This window comes from Vicugna pacos, chromosome 4 (assembly GCF_048564905.1).
Source record: "Vicugna pacos chromosome 4, VicPac4, whole genome shotgun sequence".
NCBI lineage: Eukaryota > Metazoa > Chordata > Mammalia > Artiodactyla > Camelidae > Vicugna > Vicugna pacos.
This window is the reverse complement of record NC_132990.1, coordinates 39009590-39030651: the sequence shown is the minus strand read 5'-3', so window position 1 is coordinate 39030651 and position 21062 is coordinate 39009590. Positions and strand designations below refer to the sequence as shown.

The following is a 21062-nucleotide window of genomic DNA, read 5'->3' as shown; positions in this document are numbered from 1 at the left end:
AAGAAGGTGCCAGCAAATGTAGCCTCCATTCCTGGTTCCAAAGTTATTTCCAGGATCTCAGCTGGTGCTCTGTCTTGTTGCTTCCTAACATCTTGTGACATTCAGCTCTCACCCATGAGCACTGGAAAAGTCCCAGATGGATTCCCAATACTCCCAACATTTGGCACCAAAGGTCTCACTTGGGTTTTTTCATGACTTTCCCAATATCCAGTCCCCATAGATAAGATCGATACTAACATTGCATAAACACCACTGGTTAAAAAAAAAAGGAAAAGATTTCTGTTCTAATACATTGTACAAATTTCAAAAAGGATTACCATTTATCCCTGAATAGCCCTTACGATAATAATGGAAAACAAAATTTATTAAGCATTTCTTATATACCAGGGAGTGTGCTAAGAAATTAACACGCATTGTATTATTTAATCCTTGAAACCATTTCATGACATGAGTATTATTCCTGTCCCCATTTTACAGATGAGGAAACTGAGTCTCAGAAAGTTAAAATAGCTTACCCATGCTCACTTCATTTGTAAATTAAGGAGCTGAAATTTTCATCAGGGCTCAGAGCAGGATGTTGATTATAAAAGCATTGAGACAAAAGGAAGGACGTATGGGCCAGGGGGTGGTTGAAATAACCAGTGACTTCCTTCCTTAAGCCTAAACCCAGTTTCATTATATAAAGCATCTATGATTTGGCAGGAAACAAGTGAAACTGAGATGAGTCATGAATGGGCTCTAATTCTACTAGGATCTGGATAATTGATCAAATATTTGTTGTGCTGTTGTATAAATGATGTCCTATGAGAAAATCCTTTTCTACCATGCACGTCAAATGCAAGAAGCTTGCAGGACAAACACATAGTTAAGACTGGACTACAAAGTAGTTTCTTTGTGCTATAAAAGCAGATAGAGTAAACTGATTTATTATTTTTTAAGACATGTTTATCTTTTTGTATTTATGCTTTAATATAGTAAAGAAGGCCAAGAAACAATTTTCACGGTGGCCTTATTTTGTGTCTAAAATGCTCACAAATACATGTATGTTATTTTTTCATTCATTTCATCCTGACAGTTATGTCAGGGATTTTTCCCATGTGAAGCTACTGAAGGAGAAATAAGTTATTTGTCCTGCAGATACTGGGTAGGCTATGATTCAGAGGGAGAATCTTCCAATCCTGTGAAGAAATTGAAAGAGGAAGAAATGCCTCTCACACACAGGCTTTGATGGATTATCTCTCTCTTTTTTTCCCTCTGCTGGAAAGTAGCAAAAACAGTTTTCTGAAGAATAGTAAACGATACTCAACCTGGGAACTTCCTTTTGGGTGCCTGTACTTGGGATTCTTTTTCATGGGAGAAAATAAAAGCAAAGAAACTAACAAACAAAACTACGTAGCTGAATTTCCTGACTTTTCCTTCATATGTCATTTTTAAAATTTAAAATTAGTTTATTAGTATAACTTATTCATTAAGTATACTTTCATTCACAGATTTTTTTTTTAGAGTGTAAAATAAACCTTATTTTTAAGAGCAGTTTGGGGTCACAGCCAAATTGAGTGGAATGTACACATATTTCTGATGTATTTTCTGGCCCCTCACATTCATAGTCTACAACATTATCAATATCCCTGATCAGAGTGGTACATTTGTTACAACTGATGAACCTACACTGATACATCATTATCACTCAAAGTCCATGGTTTATTCTAGGGTTCACTCTTGGTGTTGTGCATTCTACATGTTTGGACATATGTATAATGATACCTATCCACCTTTATTGTATCGTACAATGCAGTTTCACTGCCATACAGATCCTCTGTGCTCTGCCTCTTCCTCCCTCTCTACCCCTCACCTCATCCTCTGGCAACCACTGATCTTTTATTATCATGGATCCATGGTTTTGCCTTTTCCAGCATGTCATATAGTTGGAGTAACATAGTATGTAGCCTTTTCAGATTGGCCTGTTTCACTTAGTCACATATATTTAAGACTTCCCCACTTTTTATGGCTTGACAACTCATTTCTTTTATCACTGAATAATATTCCATTGTTCAGATGTACCACAGTTTTATTTCCAGCCACCTACTGGAGGTTATCTTGGTTGCTTCCAAGTTTTGGTAATTTTAAATAAAGCTGCTACAAACATTAACTGCAGGTTTTTGTGTGGACATGTTTTCAACTCCTTGGGTAAATACCAAGGAACACAATTGCTGGACCATGTGGTAAGAGGACACTTAGTTTTGTAAGAAACCACCAAACTGTCTTCCAAAGTGGCTATACCGTTTGTCATCCCCACCAGCAGTGAAGGAGAGTTCCTGTTGCTCCACACCCTTCCCAGCATGTGGTATTGTCAGTGTTCTGGATTTTGGCCATTCTATGTATGTCGTAGTATCTTGTTTTAGTTTGCATTTCCCTGACAATACATGATGTGGAACATTTTTTTTTCTCATTTGCCATCTGTAAATTGTCTTTGAAGTGTCTATTAATGTCTTTGGGTAATTTTTTTAATTGGGTCATTTATTTTCTTTTTGTTGAGTTTTAAGAATTCTTTGCATATTTTGGACAGTAGTCCTTTATCAGATACATACTTTGCAAAGTATCTTCTCTCAGTCTGTGGCTTGTCTTTTCATTGTCTTCATAGAATCTTTCACAGAGCGGTTTTTCATTTAATGAAATCCAGTTTATCAGTTATTTCCTTTATGGATCATGCTTTTGATATTGTATCTAAAAAGTCATTACTTAATCTATTGTCATCTAGATTTTTCTCCTATATTTATTTCTAGGAGTTTTATAGTTTTGTGTTTTACATTTGGGTCTGTGATCCACTTTGAGTTTATTTTTGTGGAGGGTATAAAGCCCATATCTAGACTGATTTTTAAAAATTTTTTTTGCATGTGGATATCTAGTTGTTACAGCACCATTTGCTGAAAAGACTGTCGTTGCTTCATTGTATTGCTTTTCCTCCTTTGTCAAAAATCAGTAAACTATATTTACATGGGTTTTTTTCTGGGCTCTTTACTCTGATAAAATCCTGAGAGATTAGGATCTGGTCAAAGAGCCCTTCCTGAAGGTAGATCTTGTTAAAAAGAACAGAATGATCTGGTATATTTCAGAATGGTTTATTTTCCCCTCTGCCTGCTAGGAGAGACTCTGATAGAGCTCCAGGAGGTAAAACTTAGAAAAGTGTGTGGTCTTCCTGATGTCTAAGTCCTCTAGTGTTTTTCTCTCTCAGACTTGTCCCCATTGAACCTCTAGCAATTCATTAATTACAGTTCAGGTTTCTGTACCCTGGCACTGATTCCCGCCGAGGTTTCTGCCTTGGTAATTTATAATTCTCTATATCGACCTATTGGTCTCACTAATTTCAGAGGCAGTGGTTTGCCCTGTGACTTCCTCTAATGAATCTGGGAATTGTTGATTTTTCAGTTTGTTTAGCTGTTTACTTGTTTTTACGATGGAGTGGCAACTTCCAAGTTTCTTATGTGCAGGATCCAAAACCAGAAGTCTCCATACATCTTTTAGGACTAATACTGAGATTAAAACCTGTTTCCTTTCTTCTTTCTATCTGTAGATTTGTAGCAAAGATTTTATTCACAGAAGAATCTGTAGGTATGTAACTTAATCTTACTACCTAAAAAGAAATACATTTTATGTGTTAGAGGCTATGATTTGAGATATTACAATATCTAGTGAACTGTATGGCTTTTGGAGGCAGATATACTGCGGTTTGAACATTGGCTTTGCCATTTAATGACCTGTATGGTCTTGAGCAGGATATTTAACCTCCCTGAGTTTCAGTTTTGGATCTTTAAAAAAATGGATAATATATAAAAATATTAAAATATATATACTTAAAGTAAATATAGAAATAAAATAGCATATAAAATATAAAATTTGAAAATACAAAACATGTTTTGAAAAGGATAATAATACTTATAATGCAGAAAAGAGATAAAAGATCATAGCATAAAAAGACAAAGCAGTCCCTAGATTTCTGTCCCTTGAAAGGCCTGCCTGCAAGCCTAGCCCCTTGGCTGGCACCTGGGAAGTTGCATTTGGGGAGAGTTCCCACCATTTTCTTATAAGAGGAGCTCACTTTGCTTAAACCGTTTATGCAAACAATACGGTTTGTACTGGACACCCATTTTCCTTCTGAGTGTCTGGAATTTTAGTATATGCTAAACAGAGAGTGCCTATGTGTGCAGCCCTCAGTGAAAATCCTGGGAACCGAGTCTCTAATGAGCTTCCCTGGTAGACGTCATCTTCCATGTTTTGTCACAACTCATTGCTGGAGTCCTCTGTGACTCTCCTAGGAGAGGACTCATGAAAGCCCATGGTTTCCTGCAAACCTTCACCCTATCTACTTTTTCCCTTGGCTGATTTTTCTTTGTATCTATTTACTGTAATAATTCATAACCATAAATATGACTACATGCTGAGCCTTGTGACTCCTCCTAGGAAATCATTGAACTTGGGATTGACCTCATGGACCCATCACAAGCCTCCTTTACTAGAATTTCCCAAGTATTAAGTGTAATTACACTTAGCGCAATATAGTAATAAGTAATAATAAATACTAAGAAATGATAGTTTGACGTATTATTTATCTTGTGATAACCTGATAGATTTGAGTCATATGCTAAAGGACACAGGACAGAAAAATGGCACTAACCAAGCTTCAACTATTCTGAATGCTTTTCAAAGCAAATTCCCCTAAAGTAACCACAAATAAGTACTCAACTTTTATTTATAGTAGAACAATTAGGATGCTCTATACTTCTTGGATCCTTCTTCTAGACTTGGGTCAATGACAACTTACACATAACAGCCAGATATATTCTCAGATATCTTTTGTGTGCTAGGGGGAAGGGTGGAGAGGAAGGAGCATTGTACCATTCTGAGCCTTTGAGAAAATAATTTGCCCTAGCCACTTCCTGTGTTTGAAGAATTGCAGTGTAAAAAAAAAATTGCTATGTATTAGCATCTGACAAGAGCCCATTTGAGATTAAGAAGTGTAGACAACAGGATGTACTTTTTTCTTGTCAAGGTAGAACTCTCACACCTGGCTAATCAACTAGAAAGTTTGGTTTTTGCATACCTCAGGAAGAAAAAGTCCTAGTGGCTTTGGGGTCATATTCTGCAGTTTTTACTTACTTTGGGTGGGTCCCTACATGCAAATTGAAGTACTTCTGCTGGGTCCCCCAGCTTTCAACTACTTTCATCATCATGTTTATCAAAAACAGATGAAAACTTGAAGTCATATGTATGTTATGGTTACTGCTTCAGCTCATAAGCTCAGTGACATGAAAGGCTGCCAGGTGCACATAGGGCCTTATGCAGGAAAGTGCTCTGCAGTGGGTCCAGGCTGAGATGTGAGTAGCCCTGTCACCTGGGCCATAGGATCCTGCAGACCCCATGATGTTGGAGGTATCAGTGGTAGGAAAAGATGCAGTATGGATTTTGTGGCAAGCCCCAGGAAGAGAATCACAATTCAAGGCCTTGAGAATTGGCAGCAAGGCTGTGATACTGTAGTAGAGAATCATATGCCTTTGAAAAACTACTCCTGCCATGCTTTAAGGGTCTGGTAAAGACAGAAAGCCTGTCAGTGGTCACCAAGTGACCATGCAGTGAAACTTCTCATCATTGGCTGTGGCCAATCAACCAAGTCATAAAATAAGCACTCCATCAAAAAAAAAAAAAAGTGCTACATCCAGGATTGAGCATAAGCAGGACCAGAGGGCACAAGTAAGCTGCATGAGCAGTAGCCCAGACCACCCCCTGCATGGTATCTCCCAAGGTTGCTCCAGTACCCCTCTTCAGCTCACACCCAAAGCTGTATGGGGAATTCTGCATGACCAAGTGAAGAAGGAGAAAATAGTCTGAGTTTGTTTTGCAGATGGGTTCATTCTGTATGTGAATGCAAGTTGAAAATGGATGGTAGCTTACCTGCAGTCCCCTCAGAGGTGGCCTTGAAAGACAGTGGAAATAGAAAATCCTCCCGTGGGTAGTGTTGAGTGGTGCACTTGGTCATTCATTTTATATGGAAAGAAAAGTAGGCTGAGGTTAGAATATATATGAACTTATGTCAGTGGCAAATCACATGGCCAGTTGGCTAATGGTCTAGAAGGGAAAAATAAGATTGGATGTTTGCAGACAAGGAGGTCTGGAGTAGGGGCATGTGGAAAGACACAGGAGTAGACATGAAGTGCATCAAAGAGAGAATCTATAGAAGAGATACTAAACAACCAAACAGACAAAACAACCTGGCCAGTTGACTGACAGCCAGCCCCTGCCATTGGCTACCCAAGTGCTACCATGATGGATGTATGAATCAAGTGGCTGTGGTAACGGGGATGGAGACCATGCAGGAACAAGCATTGTTGATTCCTACTTACCAAGATTGCCACTTCTGAATGTCCAGCTGCCAACAAGAGAGACTGAGGAAGAAGTTGACTCTTTTGGGCCCCTATTATCCTGGAAGTCAGTAGTTCATTCTCAAGAATAGTCGCACATTCTGGGTATGGGTTTGCCTTTTCCTGCATTCTGGGCCTCAGAGAGAACCAATCTCTGAGAACTTATGAAGTGTTTAACTCATTGGTATGGGATCCCATGTAACTTTGTATCAACCAGGGACTCACTTTACAGAAAAGGAGATGAGGGAGTAGGTCCATGACCATCGTCCTATCACATACCACACCACCCAGAAGCTGCCACACCGAGGGAGTGTTGGAATAGCCTGCTGAAGGCATAGCTTGACGACCATTTTCGAGGCACTACTCTGTGAGGACAGCCTGTGTTGGGATTCCCCACTGGGACTTGCTCTACACTCAACCCAGTACCTTTGACACCATCAAGTCTGACAAATCACATGGCCCAACAGCAAGGCTGCTAGCACCACAGCTGGGATTTGATGCAGAGATTTTTCCTATTCTGGGCCTCACTCAAGGCTGGCAGCCTTTTGCATCACCTAGTACTTGGGCCAAAGCCATACCTCTAGGTGTGGAATGTTGTTGCCTTCTTCATGGTAGGAGATAAGATGCAATAATTAGTCTTTTACATTGGAGGGATATACTAGCATACCCCTTACTATTGGGCCACTTGACATTTTATAGATATGGCAAGGCCTGAATCGTCACAGGGTTTCTCTGTCATTGTTTGGAGCACATGTACCTTGCTAAGGCTCTGAAATGCTAGCCATTTCTTGCTCATTCAGTCCAGTTGACATATTGTTACCAGTGCAATGGGTCAATGTGATGTTCTGTAGGATGTCCAGATGGTCCAGATCTCTTTGGACTATATTGTGACAGAAGGAAGGAGAGTTAATATATTCCTGAGGGAAAACTGAAAATATATGTATTGTTGTCTGTTACATGTGAATTCAAACTGTTTCTGGTTCTTCTTTTCTGACTGAGATAGAAAACAACATATTTGCAAAATCAAAATCAATTTCTGAATTGCCGTTGTCCCAACTATTGAAAAAGTTCACACAGAAATATTTTCTAAGTGGTTACAAATAGTGACTGTTCTCTGGGATATTTACAGATGGCCTGTATGATGTTTGTACAGATGGTATACACGATAGCACAAGTTTCATTGCTGGAATATGGCTTTGTAGGGAAAATACAACACTGTCTGGAAACTCAAGAGTTACAGATACTTGGTAACCACAGCCAAAGCTGAAGTAGAATGTGGATAGGAATACAAAAATGATCAAGCAAACAAGCTTGATCCATGCAAAGATATTTTGATATTCTTCCAGACTGGAGGAAGAAAGAGATTTCAGCTGCTGGCTTAGTTACCATTCTGAAGTGGGGTTTTATTGGTTTAGACCTCAAAGGTTGAGACTTGCCTCAGAAGTCAAGCTAGATCATCATCTGTGCTTACGACTGATACTGCTTGGTACATGTGTCCAACAGAAGTGTCTAACAAAGTCTGCCGATGGGTCCTCTTCAGTCTATATTCCTGAGGCCATATTAATCTCTATCAAAAATATCACATCTGGCCTGGTGTCTGTGATGCCAGAATCCTACTGGATCCATTCTGCAGGTGGCAGACCAAGGAAGTAATGGAGCTATGATAAGAACCACAGGCCCTAAATCCTTTAGCTCTTAGGGTGCAATATTGTTTGTTTCTTAATAAGGAGGTATGGGCAACATCTGTAGCCTCAGAAGGTTCAAAGAGATATAGGGAATCAAAACCTTTGAGAGTGTCTGCCCAGATGTCCCAGCGCATGTGTTAGGGTCCCTAGTTCCCTAAACAGGGCCCTGATCTTAGCATAACAGAGTTTCCTTGGTTAGGCTTTTAATCATCTCTGAAGTCCAACCATTCTATTAAGATCTGGGTTTGGACCTTGACTTTCTCTCCTTTGTAGCTGCAGGAGATGAGAACTTCTCTGCAACCAAAGAGGCCCCCTCTTTCACATCTGGCTTTCAGTTCCTTGTATCTTAACCCTCAGCTGTTCTCTATCTTTAAGTAGCATATCAGTGGTCCTTAGCAGCTCACCATCGGTGGACGTTTTTGACAGAGCTTGTGTGCTTCAATGATGGAGTCCTTATCTCCAGTCTGGGCAGTGAGTGATCCAACTCTAAACCCCATCTTACCACATGCTCTTTCAGACCTCTCCCAGTACAGTCCAGGTTTTCTGGAAGCAGATGCTGAGACGGAGTTTGGGTTGCAAGATATTTGTTGGAGATCAACACTTTTATAAAGAATAAGACGCAGAGGGAGAAATTTATCTGTGATGTAGTCCTGACAAAGCTTCCAGCAACGCAGATGGCAACCATGGAGTGAATTTGCCTATCATAAGTTGTCCATCATTGGGCTGAAATGGCTAGGCGTTTATAACCCTTGTCTATTAGTCACCAGGTACAAGCTGCCCCGGGAGCCCATTGGAGGAGGTGGCTTTCTGCAGCCAAGGCAGACCCCGAGGGACTGAGAGTTGGATTGCAAGTCTTGAAGGAAGATCTGGGCAGTGCCTCTGTGTCTGCTACACAGACTCACCTTTCTTCGTGCACTGCCCTCCCAGCCCCCTCAAGTGTTCAGGCTCCCACTCTCTCTCTCTCTCTCTTCCATTCACCCTTTCTCTTTTCTCCTCTCTTTGTCCTTACCCTGCAAAATCCTAGGCTGCCCGCTACCCTCCCACTCCCCAGTCTCCCATTTCCAAGAGCTGAGTGCAAGAGAGTAGTGGGAGAACCATTTCTTTGTTTTGTCACTTCCTTCTTTTTAGTGTCCGCCAGGTCTGAGCTGGGTTAAGATTGAATTAGAGGGGAGTAAGTTTTTTAAAATAATTCCTTATATTTGCATAGGATTCACAAAGCCCTTTCAAATACATTTTGAATTTTATTTTTCATAACTGTTCTGTGAAGAAGCTAGCATTATTTCTCATCTTTCAGATGAAGAATCTGAGGTCTCGAGAGATTGTGACTTACCCAATCTAAACAGGTCCTATGGGGTGTCGGACTTGAGTCTTCTGATCCCAAGTCCAGGGCTTTGGCTGCTGTGTCTTAGCTACCACATCTACCTAACAGTGGGAAGACTGAGGAAAAGACAAGCAATGATTTGCATAAAGAAAATAAGAGCTAATAGTATTCTAGTACCAATTCTGGAAACTAGTGAGGGGTGTGGCTTCCCACATAGCACCAAGCAATTTTCAGACATATGACATGTGCGTCCTGCAATTCAACTCAATCCTGACACTATCTACCTAAAGATAGTGTCATATTCCACAGGTTAAGGACTTAGTCCTACAAGACTGCCCTGCAACCCCCACTTCAGATGCCAATGGCAAGTCCAGTTTATCACCTGGGCTTCTGACTGGCCAGCTATCGACTGGAGGTTCCCACAACCCCCTCCTTAGGTTGGATTAATTTGCTAGAGGGTTTCAGAGAACTCAGAGAAACATTTTATTTACTAGGTTACTAGTTTATTATAAAAAAAGATATTACTCAGGTATAGCCAGATGCATAAGAAAATGTGGGGAAAGGGTGAGATGCTTCCATGCTCTCCCCAGACTCACTAGTCTCCTAGAATCTCCATATGTTCACCAGTCTGGGAGCTCCCTGAACCCTGTCTGTTTTTATGGAGGTGTTATTACATAGCCATGGTTGATTAAAGAATTGGTCATTGATGATTGATTAAACCTCCAGCCCCTCTCCCTTTCCCCAAGGTCAGGGGGATAGAATTTAAAGTTCCCATCCTCTAATCATGTGGTTGTTTCCCCTGGCAAGCAGTCTTTATCCATAGGTTTGGCCCCAAAGCCACCTCATTAGCATTACAAAGACACTCTCATTACTTAGGAAATTCTAAGGATTTTAGGAACTCTGTGCCAGGAATAGGGACTGAGACCAAATACATATTTCTTATTATAAATTACAACATCACAGCTAATGTTAGGTGGTTGATTGCTGTTTTGTTTCCAGGACCCACCAGCTAGATGTTGGTGACATCCTGGGTAGAATGAACTGGTCTAAAGGATGCAGTTTGATCCCGATAATCTTTGTATCTATGTTCTCTTCCAGGGCCAAAACAATCTCTGGTTACCATGAGGAAATGGAAAATAAGCATTCCCTTTTCTCTTCTCTGCTTTCACGCTCATCCTCCTACTGTCTCTTTTTCCCATAGCAGCTGGAGTGACCCATCATAAACTGTAAGTCAGACCATGATACTGCTCTCCTGAAAACCTTCTGGTTGGCTTCCCATGACTCTTAGAAGACAACTCGAAGTCCCTCCTGTGGCCTCCAAGCCTTTAAGTGGTTTGACTCCAGGATACCTCCCACCACTCTCTCCCTTACTCACCTCCTTCCAACCACAGTGGCTTCCTAGCTGTTTCTTAAACACATGGAGCACATTCCCTCTTCAGGGCCTTTGCATTTCCTGTTCTGTTTTCCTGGAAAACTCCCCAGATGCTTGCGTGGCTCGCTCCTTCAGTCCATTCTGGCACCTGTTCAAATGTCTCTTTCTCAGCCTTTCCTAACTGCTCTCTGCCAACAGCCTCCCCATTGCTTTCTTTCTCCTTCCCCTGCTGCGTTTTCCTTTCTGGCACTTACAGTATGACATTATATCATGTAATGGTTTATTTGTTTATTGCCTCCCTCCCCCACCTCAACAAGACAGCTAGTTCCCCATGGCAAGCACTTTGTCTATTCTGTTATGTCTCCAGCTCCTGGAACAAGGCCTGGCATATAGTGGGAACTCAATATAGATTTGTTGAATAACTGAATGCATCCTCAGTTTTCTTTCTTTTTCTTTGTAAGGAATCATGGACTCTTGTCCTTAATTCATCACTTGGGACTATGGTGAATTATTTATTCTGAAAGGCATTGTTTTAAGTCAAAGTGTTAACCAGAAAAATACATTAACTTCCATCTTCTTCCTTTTTAACTTTAAGTTCCCAGTTGCTTCAGCTACATTTAAAGTAGCCAAGATCCCTTATGTCAAATAGAAACACATGGGCTGGACCTCCAAAGCTTTCATGGTTGATTCTGCCTGTCATTACCAGGTCCAGTTCTCTCCTGCTATGACTTAGTTCAGGGATCCTTAACATGGAGTTGGTGAACCTCAATGAAATTAATGGATGGGATTCTGGGGACTCAAGAATCTCCTAAAATTGAGCCAGAATTGTGTGTGCACTTTTCTGGATTCTAAAGGAGACCCAACACCTCCTACCGAGGTTTAGAACTCTTCAAATCATGACAGTTATCACCATTCACCATGCCTTCATCTACTCTTTTTTTTTTCACTTTTAATTAATATTTTTTTTAATTGAAGTTACAATGTACCAGTTTCTGGTATACAGCACACTGTTCCAGTCATGTATATATATACATATATTCGTTTTCATATTTTTTTATTAAAGGTTATTAAAAGATATTGAGCATAGTTCCTTGTGCTATACAGAAGAAACTTTAAAAAATCTTTTATATATAGTGGCTAACATTTGTAAATCTCAAACTTCCAAATTTATCCCTTCCCACCCTCTTTCCCTGGTAACCATAAGATTGTTTACTATGTCTGTGAGTCTGTTTCTGTTTTGTAGATGAGTTCTTTAGTGTCTTCTTGTTTCTTTTTTTAAATTCCATGTGTTATTGATATACAGTATTTTTCTTCCTCTTTCTGGTTTACTTCACTTAGAATGATGACAAAGGCTTAATTTCTAGAATATATAAATAGTTCATACAACTTAATAACAAAAAAGCAAACAACCCAGTCCAAAAATGGGCAGAAGACCTAAACAAGCAATTCTCAGTGAAGACATACAAATGGCCAATAGGCACATGAAAAAATGCTCAATATCACTAATTATCAGAGAAATGCAAATCAAAACTATAGTGAGGTATCATCTGACACTAGTCAAAATGGTCATCATTCAAAAGTCTATCCACTCTTTATTGCCAGCACAGGACTATTGATTGGGCAGAGGCTTGAGGAGTAGTGGATGGCTGAAGTTCTCTCTTTTCTTCCTTAAGAGAGTGTGATAACACACAAAAAATACAGTTAGTGTGAAAGTTGGCTTTAAATACTAAAGGATGAAAACCTAGGATCAATCTAGCAGTCCATCTCTCTTCCCAGTGACCTCCAGTTCTTTGTGGAATGATAAGCCATGCACACATATACATATTTGTCTGCCTATCCATCCATTCATCTGTCCATTCATGTATCTGTCCATCTACTTATCCATCCAAAAAGTTCCCTACGCATGTCATTTTCAAAAGAGGAAGACACATTCTGTTTTCTCTTCAGATTCTAACCTTTGTTCCATTTTCAAATACACCTGTTGGTGTGGCTTTCTTCTCTGGTATTTTGAATCCAATTCTGATCTTGGATATTAAGAATAATGCCTCTAAAAAAAGAATAATGCCTCTAGTAACAATTTTATAACATCATTCAACACACTTCTGGAGGTGGTTAATGTTCACCAGTAAAAGTGAAAATGAAAAAGCTCTATTTGCTTCTTCCTGAAATGAAAACTATTTTTCCTGTTTACTGAAGTAATAATTGATATAAAAATTGACACTTCACTAAATATGAAAAAGTCAGTTGAAATCAGTTCCAGTCTTGTCTGGAGGCTATTGCTAGTGATACTTCGGTGGATTTATTTCCTGACTTTTTTCAGTTCTTATACACACATTTACTTTTATGAAAATGGAATTATACTATGCATGTGATTTTAGAGTTTGCTTTTCCACTTCATATATGATGGGCATCTTTCATTAAATATATATTTGCATTGTTATTTAATGGCTACAGAGAATCTAATGTATTGACAAAATAATTTTTAAAAACAACATCCCATTGATGGCCATTGAAATCGTTTCCTTTTCTCCCTTATTCTAAACAGTGCTGGGTGAACACTCTTGTACAACACCCGTATGCACTTGTCTGATCATTTTGGTTGGATATAGTCTGAGTCTTGGTCTTTTTTTCTGTAAAACAAGAAGTTGAATTGGCTGATCACTAAGGTTCCTTCTAAGAATCCAAATTCTGAAAGATATCTTAAGTTATAATTTGATTTCTTGCTTTTTTGTAAACATTTCTTAACACATCCTAGATAAAGAAATATTTATGCTATTTTAAAAAGTAAAATAATTAAAATTAACTCAATTAAAGGAAAAGAAGCCCTAGCTTTTAGGGAGTATAAGAGAACCTCTTAGTAATATGTTTTAGTGCTAAATTGTTATAGTCATCAATTATCTTTTTGCCTAGCTTAAACCTTATGTTGGCATGTAAATGTATTTAACTATTTTTATTTACCGGTCAAGCCTCTCTGAACCTTCTCCTGGAGAATAATGCTCTTTATTATACTTTCAGGGTTTAACAGTTAAAATTTCTCTTCTCCTATAAATGTAATTCTAGCTTTTCTTGGAGAAAAGAGAGGTTGAATTAATAAAACACTTGGAATTATATTTAAAGAGAGTTACTGATTTTGTGTGTGTGTGTGTGGCTAAATTAAGGAGAATATACAATACAACCGGCATATACTCTTCATTGATCATGTTGTGAAAGACAGAGAAAGGCTAGGGACTGTTCCAGATTAAGAGGGACTGGAGACACATGACAACCAAACAATGGATGACCTTAGACTGCGTTCTGAACTTCAGATTGGGGGAAATTCTGTAAAGGAGATTGTTGTTATTGGGCTAATTGTCAAAGTTTGAATACAAACTGTGTATGGTAAAATTTCTGATTTTGATAATTATGTTGTTGTTCTGTAAAAAAAAAAAAGTCCCTGTTTTCCACAAGATACACAATGAAGTAGTTATGGGTAAAAGGGAATGATGCCTGCCATTTATTTTCGAATGGTTTAGAAAGCGTACGTAAAAGTGTATAGTCAGAGAGAGGAGCAAATGTGGCAAAGTGCTAACAGTTGATGAGTCTAAGGGAGGGACATTCAGGGGTTCCTACTAATCTTGCAACTCCTGTAAGTTTGAAATGATTTCAAAATGAAAATCAAAAATCAAAAAACAAAACAAACAAACAAAAAACCTTTAGAGCATCATTTTTTTTTTCTTTTCTGAGAAATCTTTTTCACATTCTTATGTGTTGGGCTCCCATTTGTAATCTGGAGTAGTGAAGGGTGGGATGTGACCAAAGTCAGTTATAGCTATAAAATTTCACTCAAATGAGAGATCTGGCCTTTTCCTCCATTTATGTCTGCCACAAAAGTTTTACACAGAAAGGGAGTCAACGAAAAGCTAAAAATACAAAAAAATAAAAATAAGGTAGATGTTTAAGTGTGGAAGAATGAGTTACTGTTTTCTTCAACAGATTTTCTTTAACTTAGTAGGAAAATTTAAGTCTATAGAAAAACAATTACTGAGATAAACACCTATAAAGTCATAACCTAGAGTTAAAAATTGTTAACATATTGTCACATATGCTTCATTATTATTTTTTGCTAACTTTTAAAAAGATGTGACATTTCATGCCTAATCCTTCAATGGAAAGCTCTAAAAATAAGAAAAATTTTCTTTGTAACTACATCACCATTACCACACCTAATAATATTAACAATAATTCCTTAATGTCATCTAATTTCTAGTCCATATTCAGATTTCCCCATTTGATCCCAAATGTGTCTTTCACTGATTCGTTCAAATCAGAATCCTGTCAAAAACCACACATTACACTTTTTAAAGTCTCTTTTAATCTATAACTATTTCCCTTCTTGCTTTGAGTTGTAATTTTTTCCCTTTTGTGTCTAGCAAATGTAATTTTGGGAGGGGGTTGTAAATAAGGAGTTTGAAAAAGGCTGAGTCTGTATACAATACAGGCTAATCCTACAAAAGTATTTAATGAAAAACCAGGAGATATTTTTATTTCTTAGAGACAAACTGAATACTGTTTTGAGTAGTTTTTACCATTTCGTTGAACCTCACATTTCTCATCTACATTAACTGGGATGATAATCCTTGTCATGCTTATTCCACAGGTGTGTCACGAGGATCAAACAAGACAGTGTTTGTGAAAGCATCTGTTCAGTGGCATGCACATGTAAGTCAGCACTGCTATTATTATTCTCTCCAGCAGAATAACTTTTTAACTTGAGGATTAACATGAGACATTAAATCTAAATGCTGCTGCAGGTAGAAGGAAACAAAGGAAGAAAAGTCCCGTAATGACCGATTAATCCTTCTGGTCCCTTATCCCTTCAGAATCCAAACCCCAAGCCTAAATCCATGGGATAACTTTTCAAGCCAAAGTTTCAAATACGTAATGTGGGTTCCCCACTGCGCCCCTCCAAACAGCCTGAGCCGTATAAGCGGTTGCCAGACGTGGCCCGGGGCGCGGAAGCGAGGCGCAGCAGAGGAGCCAACAGCCGGCTCTCCCACCCACGCCCTTCCGCCCTCCGTGCGTCAGCGCCCCGCAGCGCGCCGGGAGCCACGGAGCTGCTGACAGTGTTATTTCCTGTGTGAATTAAAGTGCAAAAGAATGGAGGGATGACTGGTCGTCCTGTCACACTGGTGACACCTAGGGCCTGGCTTTGGGAAACATCCCTGGTTCACTGCCCTGCCTCGTAAAGCCAGGTGTTCTCAGAGCGACAGTGAGTGGCGTGCTCCCGAGCTTGGGAGACAGGTGCCGCGCCTTTGGCCACACCACGTGGGGGCCTCCCTCTACTGCTTCGCGTTTTAACCTTTTTCTGTCTGCCCAGGTTGAAACCCTTTAGCGGTTCACACCATACTAAAATTAGGGGCTCATGGGATCTCTGCTGGAAGGAACCTCAGTCATTGATGGCAGCACCCACCCCGTAATAATCAAATGTTCTTCATACTATTGCTTATATATAGTTAGTAAAGCAGTTAAGAGCAAATCTCCCTGGGTTCAAATTTCTGGCACCTACTAGTTGTATATTCTCACACAGATTACTTAGCTGCTCTGTTTTAGTTACCTCATCTGTAAAATGTAGCTGCTGTTTTAGTTAGCTGTAAAATGTGGATAATAATAGTATTTATCTCATAGGGTTTTATATGAAGGTTAGCAGAATTTATCTATCTCCAAATCCATATCCATATCTATATATCTATATCTACACCTATATTTATGTCTGTGAAACACACACAGCTGGTCCTGGCTCAGGAAGCATTATATAAGTGTTGCTATTTTAATGTACCTGTGCAGTCCCTGCATAAACACCTCCAGGGAAGCAGAACTCCATAGCTCATGAAGCAAACCATTTAATCTTTGGACTATTCCATCCATCATATGCAGCTCCTTATATTGTTGGGGGAGGAAGGGAAAGAAAGGTAGTGCCAAAAATAGACTGGGCCCTGTGGCAGTTTTTTGCATGTACTGTGTTGCAACTCTGTGAAATTATCCTCATTTTATTGATTTACATGTGACCAAACTGAAGCACAGAGGATTTGGGAACTTTGCCCGGGAACTTAACGATTAAATGTTCCTGTTAGAATTTGAACTTGGGCCTCTTAGGCTCTAATATCTTTAATTATTGGAAGATAACTGTCTTTTTCACACTGAGACTTGGGGTTTTTTCACAGTAGTTGGCACATAGTAAGTTCTCAAATGGCAGAAAGTATTATTGTTAATTTCCATGAATACTTTATATGTTCTAACCACTCTTTCCCTCTTCTTTTTTCTTGCTGAGGCAGGCTACTTACAACAGTCTCCTTTACTTGATTTTACCTGTTTAAAATATTAGTAGTATAGTCTTGCCTCTGGTCACCTGTGTCCACAGAGACAGTGACTCACCAGGTAGAGAAACATTTGACAAGAATCTCTTTGAAGTTAGTTCCTTCTGTCCTACAGAAAGTTTTGAAGTCAGAAGTCAGTTCTTCGGTGGTCCTGAGAGGAACTTCTCTTTCTGCAATTTCACTGGAACCATTTTTCTTCCTGAAGACTCGGATAGAATAATTAAACGTAGATAGGCATTTATTCTAACCCTCTATCAGCTTCTTAGCTGTGGGCTTTTCTTACACATGGCCAGGATGGAGTGCTCCTGAGGCAGCCTGTTCATTTTGGATAAACCCTTATTATTTACTTTATTTATTATTTACTTATTCAACAAATGTTTGAGAGCTGAGAGCTGTTGCCAAGCACCAAGCTAGGGACTAGGGATACAAGGAAAGTAAAAATAGCAAGTTTTTCATAAGACTGAAACCAGATTCTGCATCCCTTGATTTTCTACCTATTGATATCCCTTCTGCCCTCTGGAGCAACACAACAAAGTTAATTTCTGGTCCTCACAATAACCTTTCATAACTTGAAGATGGTTTTCCAGTTGCCTCTGTAACTAAGATTTTTTTTCCTTCAAGCTTTCCTTCTAAAAGATACTACTTTATTTAATATTGGCAAGTGATCTAAAGGTGATGAAAAAAGTAGGTCTTACATACTTTCTCTGAATGTCAGTTTCCTTATTTGTGAAATGAAGGTAATTATACATAATAGGTGACTGAAATTTTGAGGAATTATGTTATTTGTCTGAAATAGAGTGTGTGTGTGTGTGTGTGAATTAGTGTGTATTATTAGCATTAAATAATTCTAACTGTATGCATATATATACCAGGTACTCTTCTAAATGATTCACATTTATTAACTCCCTTACTGTCATAACAATTCTGTAGTGAGTATGTGATTATTGCCATTTTACAGATAAAGAAACAGGCACAGAGAGCTTAAGTAACTTGTCCAAAGTCAAACAGGTAGTAAGTGGAATTGCTGAAGATCTGAAACACTGTGGCTCCAGACCCTTGTTTAAGGGTCCCTGGTTGGTAGCCATTTTTATATTAGGAGAGGCTGAGAGAGGGAAGAGAGTTGAATGGTTCCGAAGGTGAAGGGGAGCTGAGGTTGAACTTGGAGGCTGACCAAAAGGTGATATCTACTGTTTTAAATAATTGCCTACATTTTGAAATTCAGTCTCTCAGGGTGTCAGTCTAGTCTCAAAGAAGGCTTCCTTCTTCACTAGTTGCAGCACCCTGTCCATTCAGCCCCCTACTCACGTGTGCTGGTTTCCCCTGTACCTCACTGTATGGTTTTTGGCAGCAAATAGGACCTTTCTTTCCACAGTACATTATTTATTAGTTTCTTATGCTTGTTCAAATAGTGGCTTACAAACATGTTTTTGCACTTGAGTATGGTTTTCTTGGTATAGTTTGGTTTCTAGCTATTTACCACTCTAAATCAGCCTGAGAAACGGGGAAACCATAGTTTCAACCCAAATTACAAACAAAAGGATAATTTCCTTAATACGTATAGAACTTTTACAAATTAATGAGAATAAGAAAAACAGCCAAGTAGTACAATGAGCAAAAGATATGAACAGACAAGTCACAGAAAAGGAGCTACAAATGGCTCTTGTATATGTGAAAAGACACTAATCCTTGGTTATTAGTAGATAAATGTTAAAGTTGGTTTTTTCCTGTGGCAAAGATTGGTACATATTTCTATGTCTTTATTTATATATCTGATCTTATATACTGCTGGTGAGGTGATAGGAAAATAAGTACTCTCATTCATTGCTCTTTGGAAAATACGTTGGTATAACCTCTATAAAATACTGTTTGACAGTTACCTATCAAAATCATAAATGTGTATATCTTTTGTTTAGGTCAGAGTTTCTCAACTGGGCATAAGTGACATTTTGGGCCAGATAATTCTTTATCCTGTACATTGTGGGATGTTTAGCAGCAGGCCTGGCCTCTGCCCCTTAGATGCCCATAGTACCCCTCCCTCCAATGTGACACCCAAATTGCTTCCAGACATTGCCAAATATCCTATGGGGGACAAAATCCCCCTCAGTCAAGAACCACTGATTGAAATTTTTAATTATTGCGTAACAAAAGCTCAGTGGCTTAAAATAACAACTATTTGATTTGCTCAAGATTCTGAAATCTGGATTGGGCTCAGCTGGGCAGTTCCTCCGCTGTTTTTGCCAGTGTTCTCCCATATGGCTGCATTTATTTAGTGAGGCATGTGGGGCAGACCTCAGCGGGGATACTGAGATGGCTGGGTCTTCTCCCTCTTTAGTATTATCTCTGGTCTTCTCTCCTCACACATGGTCTCTCTGTATAATGAGAAAGTGAACATACAACACTCTCTCCGTGTGATTTCTCCAGTAGGGTAGCCAGATTTTTACATGGCAGCTCAGGGATTCCAAAGACACAAAAGTGAAAGCTGCCAGACTGTCTTCAAACTGTTGCTTATCTTCAACTAAGCAATTTTCTACGTTTCTACATAAAGCGAAGCATCTGTCCAGAAAATTCTTTGACCTTTATGACTTCTTTGGATTTATTTATCTGGAGAAGACAAGTCCAAGCAGAAATTGGGCAAAAAGTTTGCAATTGGCCTCTCCTGGGTCCATAACATTCCAAGCCTAGATTATCTGGTCCTCAGGGCTAAACCTACTCTGGTCTTTTCTTTTTCACCATCATAACTCATCCTCCTCCTGAAATTTCTGTTCTTAGGGTTAACATCCTTTAGATCTTAGCTTAACTGTCACTTGCTGTGTTAAGTTGACCCTTTAACAGCTTGGGGGTTAGGGGGCACTGACCCTACGTGCAGTTGAAAATCCTGGTATTAACTTTGTGGTTAGCCCTCAGTATCCTGAGGTTCCATATCTGTAGATTCAACCAACCTTGGATCACGAAGCACTGTAGCATGTACTTATTGAAAAAAAAATCTGCTTATGTGAATCTGCACAGTTCAAACCTGTGTTGCTCTAGGGTTCACTGTATTCTGTGACCACATTATCTTAAATTCCTCTTCCCCCACCCTACCCCCAACAACTAGTGCAAGGGCTTTTGAAGCTTCTGCTTACTTCATTCTTCCATTGTTGCATTGGCCAAAGCAAGTACATGGCCAAGTTCAGAGTCATCGTGGGAGGGGATCTTAAAAGAACATGAATACTTGTGTTCATTTCTTTAGAGAGGTTGTAAAAATGTCACAAAAGGGATTTGTAGAATTCAGTTGGACTTAGGGTAGTTTCTGGCAAGTTGTTAACTCTGGATTTTCAAATCACTGATGATCCCAAGTTTCCTGAAGAGCACTTCTGTCATCCAGGTGGCCCTGAGTCTACAAGGATTTATTTTTTCTTGTACTTTATTTAGTCTTTAATAGTAACTATGGAAAATGCAGAGAGCTTTTGATACAGTATATTTTGTAAGCTCTAAATTTATGCAGGTAAGGTGCTTCTAATCTTGCTTTTCCTTTCTAATTATGCTCCTTTGAAGAGTTCACAGAATTTTAATCTTTCAAAGTAGAGTGAGTTTATGCTCCTTTGCTGGCTGCCAGGAAGGGAGGAACAGGAAAGAAGGGATAAAACCTGGGAGATAATGCATGATTTCAGGATATTGGTATTATTTCAAATTAAAATCTATATCCATAGCCAGCTTTCTCAATTCTTATACAAATTCATTACTTAAAGTCTATCAGAATACATCTGTATGTGAATATAATGAAGAGACGCCACATTTCTCGTGTATTTTTTCAGTTTACATGTATCATGCAGTCCTCATACAGCAAACAAAGGGTAGTGGTGGTAACACCGCATATATCTTAGGCATTGTATAAGAAAATCTTAATCCAAAATAATAGTAGCAACTCTTACAGTAGCA

At 39.1% G+C, this 21062-nt stretch overlaps 1 protein-coding gene across 1 annotated transcript in view; it reads left to right on the top strand.

Annotated features, from left to right (window-relative positions):
- CEMIP2 (cell migration inducing hyaluronidase 2) overlaps positions 1-21062 on the top strand; it is a 132649-nt gene that overhangs the window by 37086 nt on the left and 74501 nt on the right. Inside the window, exon 3 of the mRNA XM_015243683.3 lies at positions 15428-15489. The gene's annotated coding sequence lies outside the window, so the exon portion shown is untranslated. The remainder of the gene's footprint in view (positions 1-15427; positions 15490-21062) is intronic.